At 54.4% G+C, this 12,062-nt stretch overlaps 1 long non-coding RNA gene across 1 annotated transcript; it reads right to left on the bottom strand.

The window, feature by feature from the left end:
* Positions 1–4,375: 4,375 nt before the first annotated feature.
* LOC119155744 lies at positions 4,376–10,922 on the bottom strand. The gene is made up of 2 exons (XR_005106830.1): positions 9,965–10,922; positions 4,376–6,553 (listed from the first exon to the last, which is right to left on the bottom strand). It is a non-coding gene; the product is annotated as an uncharacterized LOC119155744 (long non-coding RNA).
* Between the last annotated feature and the right edge of the window lie 1,140 nt (positions 10,923–12,062).

The raw sequence follows: 12,062 nt of genomic DNA, 5'->3' as shown, positions 1-12,062 counted from the left end.
TTTAAAGTGCAACTAGCACAAACAATGGCAAAAGCGCAAACACTGATAATGCTCGGAACATTTTGAGCTGTGCAAACAAGCCGGAGGTGGAGGGGTGTGTTGAAATGAAGGGGTGAGGGGGACCGGGGGTGGGGTGGGGGTGGGGGTGTGGAAAGCCCCCGGCCCCAGCAGCCCCTCCCCAATGCTGAGTCTGGGCTGGAGGGTGGAGAAGACTCTGGGTGAGCAGGGCTGAATAGGAGCCCTGCGGAGCCCAAACCCCCCACCGAGGTGGGATGCAGATGTTATTACAACATTTGTAGCCCCAGCCTGAGGCTTTGCCCTACCCTGGCATCAGGAAGAGCTCTAGAGCCGCACAGCAGAGACACTGGCAAAAGGCAGACCCGTGCATCCCTTGCCTGGTCACTGTCCACACTGAGCATCCCACCAGTGCCTCAGATGCCTGTGGCAGACGGGACGCTGCCCCTGCCTTGCTTTTTCCCATTCTTCCTCTACCCTACCTCTTCTTTCCTAGGCGGGTGGCTGCATCGCATATGACTCATGCTCCTCCTGTGCCTTGTTCAGCATTTTCTGTCCCATCCAGCTCTCCAAAACCTCCTCTGGGTGGTGATTCATAGGTGCCTGCTGTATATCCCAGCCCTGTCCTGCTGGCTCCTTGCCAAAAAACCCAAAACCCCTTTTCCCCACTGCCACACGGCCCTCAGGGCACATTTCACCCCGGACAGGGGAAGGTGATGCATAAGAGGCTCAGTCCTTGCAGACATGAGCCGGCTTACAGGGAGCCAGAGCACCAGCGCTGTAGGTGGGAATTAAGGTCCAGCTCCTCAAGCGATGTTCAGGCGTCTGCATCTCATTAGGTTTACCCAGCAGGTGGGGAAAAGCAGGTCACTGCAAACCAGGTCAAAAGAAGAAAGGGCAAGAACTCAGATGGATCACTGGAGAAGCAGGCAGGGTGCAGAGACCTCAGCCTTTATTTTGGCTCCATCCTTTGGATCCTGATGCACTAGAGGATCTCTGCTGCCAGGCTGGGAGGGGAGGACATGCCCAGAGTTCGGACAGCCCCATCCCTCACGCACCCCCTGGGGTCTCAGCACAGCCCTCCTCATCCCAAGATGAAGGGATTGCCAAGTTTTGGCATCTGGCTAGCAAACTCTTCCCTAAGCCAGACCTGGGGAGGAGAAAGCTTTTCTTATTAAATCTATCGCCCACCCCTGTCCCGCATGGGACATCCTGGATGGCTCCCCTTCCCACCCAGGCTGCTGGACACCTCCCCGGCTGCCCCATGCTCCAGCTGATGGGGTCCCTGCCTGTCAGGAGTTTTCAGGAAACTGGGGAATCCAGCAAGCCTTTCCCTCTCTGCAAGAGATCAGCCCAGCCCCCAGCAGCGGCACCTCTTTTCATACGGCCAGAAAGACCTGAATATTGAGGAGGAACTCATGGTTTTGCCAAACCTACGCAAAATCAGCCAGTTCAGCATGTTACTGAGGGAAGGGACAGGCAAACACAATGATCACTTTGGTAAGGCTTGGGAAAACAGGCTGAAGTAACAGTACGTAACAGAAAATAGGCATGCTGGGGTAAGCTCAGTTGCTTTGGGACAAAGTGATTTATTTTTTTTATTTATACATATATACATATACACATATATAAAGCCAAAGCTTCTAATTCTGCCAAGTCTCTCCTGCGAGCAGTTTTGGGGATTTTCCCAGCTGGACTCTGTTTTCTGGTATGAGAGCCCAGGGCAGAAGCACATGCAGAGCCCAGACTCGGAGCAGAGAGGCGATGCACGTCGGACGTGACACCTGGGGGTAGTTTTGGCCCATGTGGCTTGCTGATGTAACCGAGGCTGGAGGCCAAAGGCAATAAGGGATTAGAGTAAAACAGCTCAGGCGAGCCAGCAAGGGGCTTTTCTCAGCAGAGTCTTTGCTAGGTGATGTGGGTGAAGCTCCCACGAGAGCTGCTGTGCTGGAGTGCACCCGGGTGTGCAGATGTGCAGCATCAGAGCCCGAGACACGCGCCTGTCACAGACACGCTGTCCCGTGGTGGTACCCGTGACATTCAGGGAAGAAGCCAGACAAAATGGGTGCTTCATGCTGTCGGGTTTTTGGAGCACGCTGTTTGTTGTTCTTAAACAGGTTCTTTCTTCTCTGCTGCTCACCACAAACACTCTCCTTCCAAAAATTGTGATGAGCATCACGCGAGCTAGTGAGCCCCATGAGCCCCATTTTCCCCCAGCCCAGTCCCCATGTGGGGCTCCTCTGCCATGAGCAGCTGTAGCTCACCCGCAGGGTGCTGGCCCCAAATTTCACAGCTCCCCGGGGAGCCGGAAAGCTATTTTAGAAGCAAAATTGCAGCAGCCCAAATTATTTCCTGAAGCCTGCATTAAGTTATTCAGGCATCTGGCTGCACAGGTATAAAGCAGCTCGCTCATAAAAATGCTACTCCCTGATAATTTTCCTGAGTTTTCCCACAGTCATGGGTTTTTTCTGTGCTACTGGGATGTGGGGGAAATAACCTTCTTCTAGGGAGCTTGTTCAGGATGGGACAGGAGGATATTTTTGTGTGTATGCACACTCATGGTACATGCTTGGAGACTGGCACCACCTCATCCATGGCTACATTCACCCGACTTCGAGGAGAGAGGCAACCTGAGTCTGTAAGAGGTAAATTTCACCCAGGCATGGCTAGCAGGGCAGATGGGTTTGGGAAGAGCCCTGGAAAGCAAAGTCCCTGGAGCACCCAGGCCACCCCAAGCATGCTTGGGTTTCCTCTGCCGGGCCCCAGGGAGGAGAGCCGGGTCAGTGCCCTCCCCACCAGGAAGCCCCTGTCCCAGCCTCACGCCAGGGTCAGGCGCCCGCATCACGCGCTGAAGCATCGCCACCGACTGGCACTTTACAGCTGCTTTGAGGTGCTGCCAGGGACTGTAGGTCGCAACTGCCAACAAATCAGAGCCATTGTGCTCCATTGCCCCCCCGCTTTCTCCCCATTAATAGCCCCTTTCTGTACCCAGGGAATGTGATTCTGCATCATCCCACCCCTCTGTGAACCCCAGCTCTGCTCCAGGCTGGCTGCCTGCGCCCACCATAGGTGATGTCCCAGCTGGGGCTCACCATGCTGGCCTAGCAGGAGGTTGGGTACACATGCAGCCCCCCTTAACATCCCCCCCAAAAACCCCTACACTTTGATTTTGTATCAGGTTGGAGCATTCAGAAAAAATCTCTGCCACTGCAGTATCCGTAAGTCCTTCTACCACAAAAGGGTCTTACTCCCCAGTCATTGCAAAAGCATCTCCCCCACTCACCCAGTAGCTGATGTTTGGTACCTGGAGCTGTGGTGCACAACAGTGGGTGCCCCAATGCAAGGGTTGAAGTGGGTGGGTTGTTTGGAGACTCTCCAGGAACACGAGCCACCTAGCCAAGCTGCTGTTCTCATTTGTTATTCAGTGTTAAAGAAATCTGCACCATTCTCCCATCAGCCTCCTCATCCCGGAGGATAATTGATGCTAACGTCATTTCATTTTGGTCCAGCTGCTGGGCTCAGGAACAGATGTTTTATTGTTCAAACTGAACACAGAAAACCGAAAAAAAAGAACCCAACCCAAAAAGCAACAAAAACCAACTAATTTGTGTTTGCGGTGAGGTTAGCTGCAGCTTCCTCTGCCCAGCAATGCGAGGAGACACAGCAGCAGCCCCAGGGCAGCCCCAGGCCTCTGGGAAAACCTATACATCCAGCTAAGTGTCAGCCTTTAATATACGAGGCATGTTTGCCCCCCTAAGTCTGCCATGCCCAACAGGCGGGCACTTCCAGCAGAGACATTTCCCCATCACTGGGGGGAATCCACGTCACCTTCACGTGGGATGTGCTGTAACAGCCTTCACGTCCTCCCAGGAGCCAAGATGCACCCTGGTATTTGCAAGGAGGAGTGCAGCACTTTCTTAAGACCGAGGATACCTGTCTCCTCCAAGATGCAGACAAAAATAGGTGCAAAAACGTGACAGTGACATATGCATCTTCAGTGCACAGGCAAGTGAGCTCACGATCTTTTACGGCTCATTGAAAGCAGCCTGCGTGTTTGATGCTTCAGTGCGAGAGCATTGCGGCTTGCTGCCGTAGGGGAGTGCTGGGCACCACACACACATTTCTGCAAGAGAATGGGATGGCAGCAGGAGGTCCATCACCTGCTCTGCACCAGGGGCAGGACAATATCTGGAAGTCACAGGCTGGTTCAGCTCTGGTCCAGCCAAGCACTCCACCGCACCCTTAAGTGTTCCTGTGAAGTTACCACCAGGCAAAAAGTGGAAAATACCTCCCTGGCTGCCAACAAGAGATCTGTTAAAAATATATATATATTGCCAAAAAAAGAACCTGTACAACCACCCAGGGTAAGAGATGTTTAATATTCATTTTCTTTCCAGCACTAATAACCCTATAGATAAGAATGGCACTTCTCCCATGCCAAAGAACTGGGAAACACTGGTATCTTTTATACAAACTGGGGAGGAGCTACCAGAAGGGCAGGTGTAGCTGTTCTTGCCTCACTTGCAGAGGCCCTTTTATTGCAGTTGAAACCCTACCCTAGAAATAAGGGGCTCTGAAATGCCCACAGCAAATTGCTTGGGTAATCCCTACACGGCCAACACAGAAGGCACAGAGCTGCCTGTGGGACTGACATGAGCATTTTTTGACACCTCCTGGTGTGTGCCACACACTTGGCACTCTTTCTGGCAGGATATAGTGTTTTCTCCCTGTTCCACAAGACAGGGGGGGTAGGGATCCAATTCTAAGGGATCCAGTTCTATGCACAGCAGCATGAAATCCCTGGTCCCCCTCAGGACACCACACTGGGCATGGGAATCGGCATGTGGTTTGAAAAGCCCTGGCAGGAGAATGACCGCAGCATCTCCTCTTAGCAAGCCAACAGAAAGCCACCGACTTTTTGGTGGCTGCAAATAAAAGAGACCTCACCCACGAAGAGCCCTGGGCTCTGCAGTACCTGTGCTGTAAATCCAGCTGCCAAGACGCACCAGGGATCAGCGCCAGATGTGATGGTCCCCTTGAGAAAAGTGCTGTTAGGAAAAGGAGCCTGTAAGGGAAAGCTGTGCAGCAAGAGCAGTAAGAGGCTGGAGGTGGACAATACCTGTTGGAACATCCAACACTCAACTGGGTGAGCGGCGAGGATACAGAGTCAGTAAGTGTCCCCCTGCTTTGCCTGGTGACAAGTTGCTCCCACTTCAAAACAACCTCCCTGCATCCCACCTCTGGCCCACGGATGCTTCGCGCCTGCTCTAAGGCTGCTGCCTCCAGCATCCCAGCTGCCTTGGCAGCAGCCCATAACCACAGCCGTGTTATAGCTGCGAGTGGGCGAGGGGGAGTGTTGGAGAAACCGTCACAGCAAGCCAGCAGGCTTCAGTGTCTACGGCGAGCAGCACCGGCCCACGAGCTGCCTCGTTGGCCAGAGGAGTCCCTGGAAGGGGTTCCAGAGAGGTCACTGAAACCTTCAGGCAGGGACGTTGCGTGGGGCCATGTAGGGAATAAGGAGAAGGCAGAACCCAGCCCCGTTCCCGGCACCCGCCGAGCTCGGGCAGGCTGGCTGCAAACCCGGAGCTGGGTCAGCTATAGGTACAGAGCCCGAAAGGAGACGTCGGGAAGGAGATGTCATGGAAAATATTTATCCCGTGAGGTCAGTGCACCCTTGGCTTCTCTTTGGAGGGGACTTTGAACACAGGAGGGCAGACGTTTCCCGCACGCTTCTGCAGGCGAGAGGCTGGGGAAGGCAGGCGCTTCCCTCGGCTGGAAAGACAAAAAGCATAAGTGGAAAGTTTTGTGCACAAGGCAAAGCAACTGAGCCTTCAGCTGCTGGCTGCTGGGTGCTTGCTATTAGAGGAAACAGCCTGCTTTGGAAAAAACAGGGATTATCTTTGAGAACAAGGCCTGGAAAAAAAAAAAAAAAACCCACAGGGGGGATGCCCCAGAGCAGAGCTATGGACTGGCAGTAAGACATCTAGGAGGTGCAGGCAGGCACTGGGTTGTGTATTAGAGGGGAAAAATCACCTCAAAACTGTAGTGTGTTGGAGGTGAGGTGTGGGCACAGGGTGGAGGGGAACCCTTGCTCTCAGCATGGACGGGAAGAAAGGACTCAGCATGTCCATGGGGCATCCCCTGCCCACTCTTACTGCCCTGCAAAGCCAGCCATCCTCTCCTCATCACATCATCCCATGCCACCACAGCAAGGAAGGATGGCTCAGAAAAGAGATCCTGGTCCCTAAGTCCAAGATCAAAGCCGCAGCCCTGGCAGCCACACCATGTTTCTAGCAATAACAGCAGTACCTTGCATCCCCTTCTCCTGCGGTTCAGCTCCCTCATGCAGGCATCCTCATCCCTACCTTTGAGGTTCAGGCTGTGATTTAAATGTTGGTTCCTGCTGACTCCCATCAGTGTATGTATCTCTGGGTGAAAACAACTGGCCCCCTCCGTAGGTGATCACCACTGGGTGCTCGGGCTGCCTGAACCGGGTGATGCCAAGCATTTGGGCAGCTCAAGCAGGGAAAACCATCTCCTAGAAGATCATCAGAAAAAGCAGAGGAAAGCATTTCACACCTCTGAAGGAGCAGCTCTCAAACAACATCTTGCTTGTCCTAATTGCTAGATTTCTTGCCTTACAGCAATGATCTGACACTTTCTGCTCTTCCTGGAAGCATCTCTTGCTACATTTTCTGGTTGGATCAGCATCCCAGGGGACAGTTTCTCATTTATTTCAGGTTTAGCTCATAAAGGGATGATTTTCGCCTGCAGCCAGCCCACGGGGGCTATGACCTCACCATCCCTCGCAAGTGGAAGTGGGCAGGGGTTGCTCCCAGCACTGGGGTCATGTCTGGCAGTGCTGCCAGCCATGATTCAAGAGGTGGGACTCCCGCCCGCCTGACTCACTCGCTGTTGAGCCCAAAACCTAGCCAGATGCTTCCCTTGCATCACTTGTTACTGGAGATGAAGAGAATGGAGGTGTGTTCTCAAGGAGATGTGTGGTGCCATTTGAAACCCCCACACATTCCCATTCGTTCGGGTTTTCCCCTCTCCTCAGCTTTTGACTCACCACACTGCCAGCTCATCGCTCCATTGAGCAATCAGGGTATACCCTGGCCTCTTCCTAGACCTATTTGAGGTCCCCAGTTTGTCCCAGTCTCATCTCAGCATGCCCATCCCCTCGGGGCAGGGTGTCCATTGTCCTACCAAACAAATCCCCCGCTGAGATCACTTGCACCAAGAGCCCTCGGACACCCTGTGCCACCCTGGGATGGGGTCTCCAGCATGTCACAGCCAGACCCTCACTCCCAGGGGCTCTCCTAGGAGGGATAACAGCAGGAGGGCTGACCTCTGCCCAGCACCTTGCTGGTCCCCAGCTCTTCCACCCAGAGCCCCGGCACCCACCTACCCAGCTGCCCTGAGCCCCTCGCCTCAGCCAGGCGCTGTCGCGGCCGGGACACTTGAGCCCCAGCTCAGCTGTTGACTCCAGCACAGTCCCAAGGAGAGGGATGGGGACGAGGGAGGTGCTCTAGGCTCCAGGGTGGAATTTCACTCACTTTGGCGACCTTGTGCCTGCAGCACGCTCTAAAAATACAAATAAACCAGCGGGCAGCACGAAACCCACCCCATTTCCCACAGAGGGCTGCTTGGCCAAGCTCTGCCTCCCCTGCCTGCCTCCTCCTTTGTGAAAGAAATCAAGCTGAGAGCTAAAAAAAAAAAAAAAAATAAAGCAAGCTAGATCCTGTTCTTCTCCCATCTTAGCTGAAGAATATGTTTAGAAATCGATTGGGGCCAATTTGCTGAAGACCTGGGCATGGGGTAGGGATGAGGCAGGCTCTGTGTCCCCCTCATGCCCCCTGCTTTGCTAAGCCAGACAAGCCAAGCTCTTCCTACGTCCCCTGGGTTCTCCCATCCCTCTGACCACCCTGTCACCCCTCTCATCCAAAGCTGACTGCTGCAGGAGGCCAGGCTGGGCAAGAGGGCACAGTGGTCCCCTGTGCCGTGGGGAGCCCATCCTGAGCCACCGAGAGCATCTCACCCTCATGGTGTCCTTGCTCCCAGCCATCTCCTCCTCTGCCACTTCAGACAAGGCCTGAAGCAGCAGCTGAAGCTTTTCTTCCCCACCCTCACCTGCACAATTTTATGCTCTGTATTAACTTGTTTCACCCCCGTTCCTACCTCCCCAGGTCTCGGGCTCATCAATACTCAGCCCCTGCACGGAGGTTGTTAACTGGTCTAATCGGCATCACTTGTGATTGTGAAATCCCCATTCCCACCCCCCACTCCTCTTGCATCTGGGGACACAGCGAACTCAGGACCCAGCCACCTTGCCCTGCCTCGGCCCCTGCACAGCGGCGGGTGTCCCCTCGCATGTCCCCAGCTGGCACGCTAGGACACTGCTGCTCCCGGGGACGGGCGGCCGAAGGGGACGGCAGGCAGCGGAGGTCATGGTTTCCCTGCACACAGCAATAAACAAGCTCTGCCAAGCGGCAGGGGAGGGAGGGAGGGAGGGAGGGAGGGGGGCAGAAAGCCCAAGCGAGATGGAGATGTCTTTCTGTGAGCGGGCACATTAGGAGCAGCTCGAGGCGTGCTGGCAGCCGGCACCGAGAGCCGCTGTTATCTGTGAATGGGTGCAGGCTGTGACCCGCCGCCCCCGCTGCTGCCAGCACGGGGAGGTGGGAAGGGGAGGCTGGGGGAGATGTTTGCTCCTCTGCCAAGTGGCTATTTATGACTTTGGGAGCCCGTGGCTGAGGCCGGAGAGGGTTTGCAAGTAGCAGCTGGACCCAGGCTGTACCCAAGGAATATCCATCCGTCCTGGGCTGGAGAAGCTGCCCTGTCCCCAGACCCTTGTGGCAAACTCCCCTCTGCCTTCCCGTCACTCCTGACACACCACTGGCAATGCCCCATGCCCTGGAACATGCCATCCCATGCACTGGCACCCCAAGAAGCCGTTAGGCTAGTGAGGTCCCCAGGCAGGGAGCAGCTAACGCAGGAAGCTGATTGAGTTACAGGCCAGCGGTTGTATCATGTTTACCAGCTCCCCACCGTGTATCCTGTGCCGGGAGGATTCCTGGAAGTGGGAGCTGATTTCACACCCCCTCCCTGTGCCGCACAAACACACGAGCTGTGCCTAAAGCAGATCTCCACACGTGACCACCATCGTTATTACCCAACTGGCTGATGGGATCACCCACCCCCTTCCTCACTCTCCTCCCCTGGCCATACACCTCCCATCTCCAGCACAGGGCTGGCCCCATCCCTTTTTTTATTCTTCTTCCCCTCCTCTTAACTCTAACTTTTCCCATCTTTGAATTTAAAGCAGAGGTGGTGGCCCTGTGGGAGATCTCCAAACCTCCCATGGGATGATTAAATCCTGGGTTTCCTCCTCCCTTGTGCCTTTGGGCCACTCAGGGGACACCAAAGCCCCAGCCAGCCACTCTGGGATGAATAAAGTCCCGGAGTCCAGAGTGCCTAAGTGGTACAGGAACCCTTTACCGGTGCAGGGAAACGGTGTGAGTCAGCCACAAACCCTGAGCATCACTCGCAAACCCAGGCGCTAGGAGAGCAGTCTGCAGCCCCAGAGCGCTGGGGTTTGAGGATGCTGCAATGCCTTCCCTCCATCTGGCAGACAGAGTAGAGGAGGGAGATTTTCCTGCCTCCCCTGGGCCATGGATGGACACACTGCAGACCTCTGACACTGCACCCTGCTACCCAGAAACTCAGCCTGGAGATCTTCCCTGCACAGCACCTGAATGCAGCCTCTCAGATCAAGTTCAGGCTGTTCCTGCAGCCCTGCCAACATCTCTTCTCCCTGTCAGCATCAGCAGGTTTTGGGGTGGCAGTTACTGTGTTGGTAGGTCCCATCTCTCTTTTTTTTTTTTTTTCCCCCCATATCTGGGCCAGCTGACTTGGTGAGATGCTAGAGTGCCCAAGGGCTACCACCTACCTGTTGGCGATAACACTTTGCTGGCGATCGTCTTGCTGGCATGCCACCACAGTGGGATGGGACACTGAGCAGAAGGGCTGGAACTGGGCAGATACATCACTGCCGGGGAGCCTGGGAAAAGCAGCCACCTGGGTTTCTCCCAGCCAGCCTCTCCTGCATCCCCATTAACATCCCAGCAACACCCCTGAGAAATGGGAATGCCAGCCCAACTGGGAACCGTGCCTCTGTTTGGAGATCCAGCTCCTTCAGCCTCAATACTCAGGGGCATGCAGAAGGCACGGCTTGCCGCTAGCTTGCTTGCAGTCCTCTTCCCCGAGCCCCTCCATGCCTCTGATATCAGCGGTGCAGGGCAGAGGGAGATGAGCTCTTGCAGATGCCGGTTCTGAGCGCTCCTCAGCCCACGTGCCCTGCTTGCAGATGTGAGCTGTTCTGGATGGGGATCGCATAACCAGCAGCAAGCAATAAGCAGCTCCCTGCCAGGCACAGTACAGCCCTGGCCCTACAGCCCAGTGTAAAACATTTATTCTCCCTCCCTTTTTAAAACAGCATCACCCACAGCTGGTCTTTACCCGCTGACCCACCTGAATTCCCCTCATTCATGTAACACCTTCCAGTGTGAGATTTCAGATGTCCAGCATCTCCATAGGGCTCCTGGTATTGCTCCCTGATTTGTTTTAAATACAACCCTTCTTAAGAAAGATCGTTTACATCTATCCGAGGGTTTTGTGTGTCTGATTCTTTCTGGTTTTTATTTGATTGCTTTCTAAGATAGGCTGGAAACTATTCTGAGTTGCCACCAGAGCGAAGGTTTCCCTCAGCTATATTTACACATTCAGGAAGGCAAACTACAAGACCTAATCTTGCAAAGACTCGTGCATGTGTTTGACCTGAGGCACTTGCACCATTCCTTCGTGGGAAGTGAAACGGCTTCAAGCTGAAAGTTAACCCACACCTACTGGGTTTTTTTCTGGTATGCGTTTTTCCCTTGTAAACAAAGAGCCCAACAAAGCATCTTTGCCACCCAGTGGAAAATTGAACTTGGGCAAAAAAAGCTTTGGAAATAAATGGTGGGATTTGCAAAGGGTCAGCATGGCACCCACCCCAGCTGGGTGGGCTCTGGGAACACGAGTGGTGAGTACTGCTGCATAAAATAAGGGGGAAAGAGAAAGGGAAGGGAAGGATGTGAAAAGGAAGAGCAGAGAGCCTCTGCGGGCAGCAGGAAAATGCCATGAGCACCCTCAGATTTAAGGTGACCTCTCCCAGTGCTCAGCACTGTTGCTGCACGGGGCAGCTCTGACACGGTGCAGGGGCTGGATTCCCATCCCACACGTGAGAACACCCTGTCCTCAACCTCCCTGGCACGCCGATGACTTGGGGGGGAACCCACGCTGATGCCATGGATATGAGTAATCTTGATGCTGATTTTTAGTGTAAGCATCCCTTCCTGTGACCTCCTTGGAGAGCCCCAGCTCCTCTGCAAGCTTGGTCTCTCCCATCACATCTGTGTGCTTTGTCCCCTTCCTCCACCAAACCCCCCTCCCTCCTTCCTTTAATTATAAATATCATGTAAGTCCGGGCAAAAACCCAGTTAGCAGCCAGGCTCCTGTCAGCACCTATTATCTCTGTGCGTTAGCCGCGTCCTTAGCGAACTGCTTAAAAATAAAGGCAGAGGGATGTTGCCCATAGGCAGGAATTTTCCACCATGTAAGCACGGCCAAACCAGGTCACGCGATGTGGTGCCCTGGCTTGCATCACCTGCTGGCACCCTGAGAGGCAGCTATGCCCACGGGCAGCCCCTTCCTGCACTGCCTGAACCCCTCTGCCCAGGACATTACCCAAAAAAGTACCTTCCACAGGTCAGTTCAACCTGAGACACCCCTGACCTCATCCCCAGGGGACAGGCTCCAGTCTCCAAATTCATGCAGAGCTGGTAGCTCCTTGAGACTTGTTCAGCGTGACCTTGGCACAAGGCTTCACACATCAGACTGTTTCATGTAGACCGCTGACCTTGGGACTTGAGGACTGAGCAGAGGGATGAGTCTCTTGGTGATGGGTCTCCCTGTCCTATCAAGTTGCCTGCGGGACTTTTAATAGAGTC

This window comes from Falco rusticolus, chromosome 11 (assembly GCF_015220075.1).
Source record: "Falco rusticolus isolate bFalRus1 chromosome 11, bFalRus1.pri, whole genome shotgun sequence".
In the NCBI taxonomy this organism is placed as follows: Eukaryota; Metazoa; Chordata; class Aves; order Falconiformes; family Falconidae; genus Falco; species Falco rusticolus.
The sequence above is the reverse complement of the archived record's forward strand: the minus strand, read 5'-3'. Positions and strand labels throughout refer to the sequence as shown.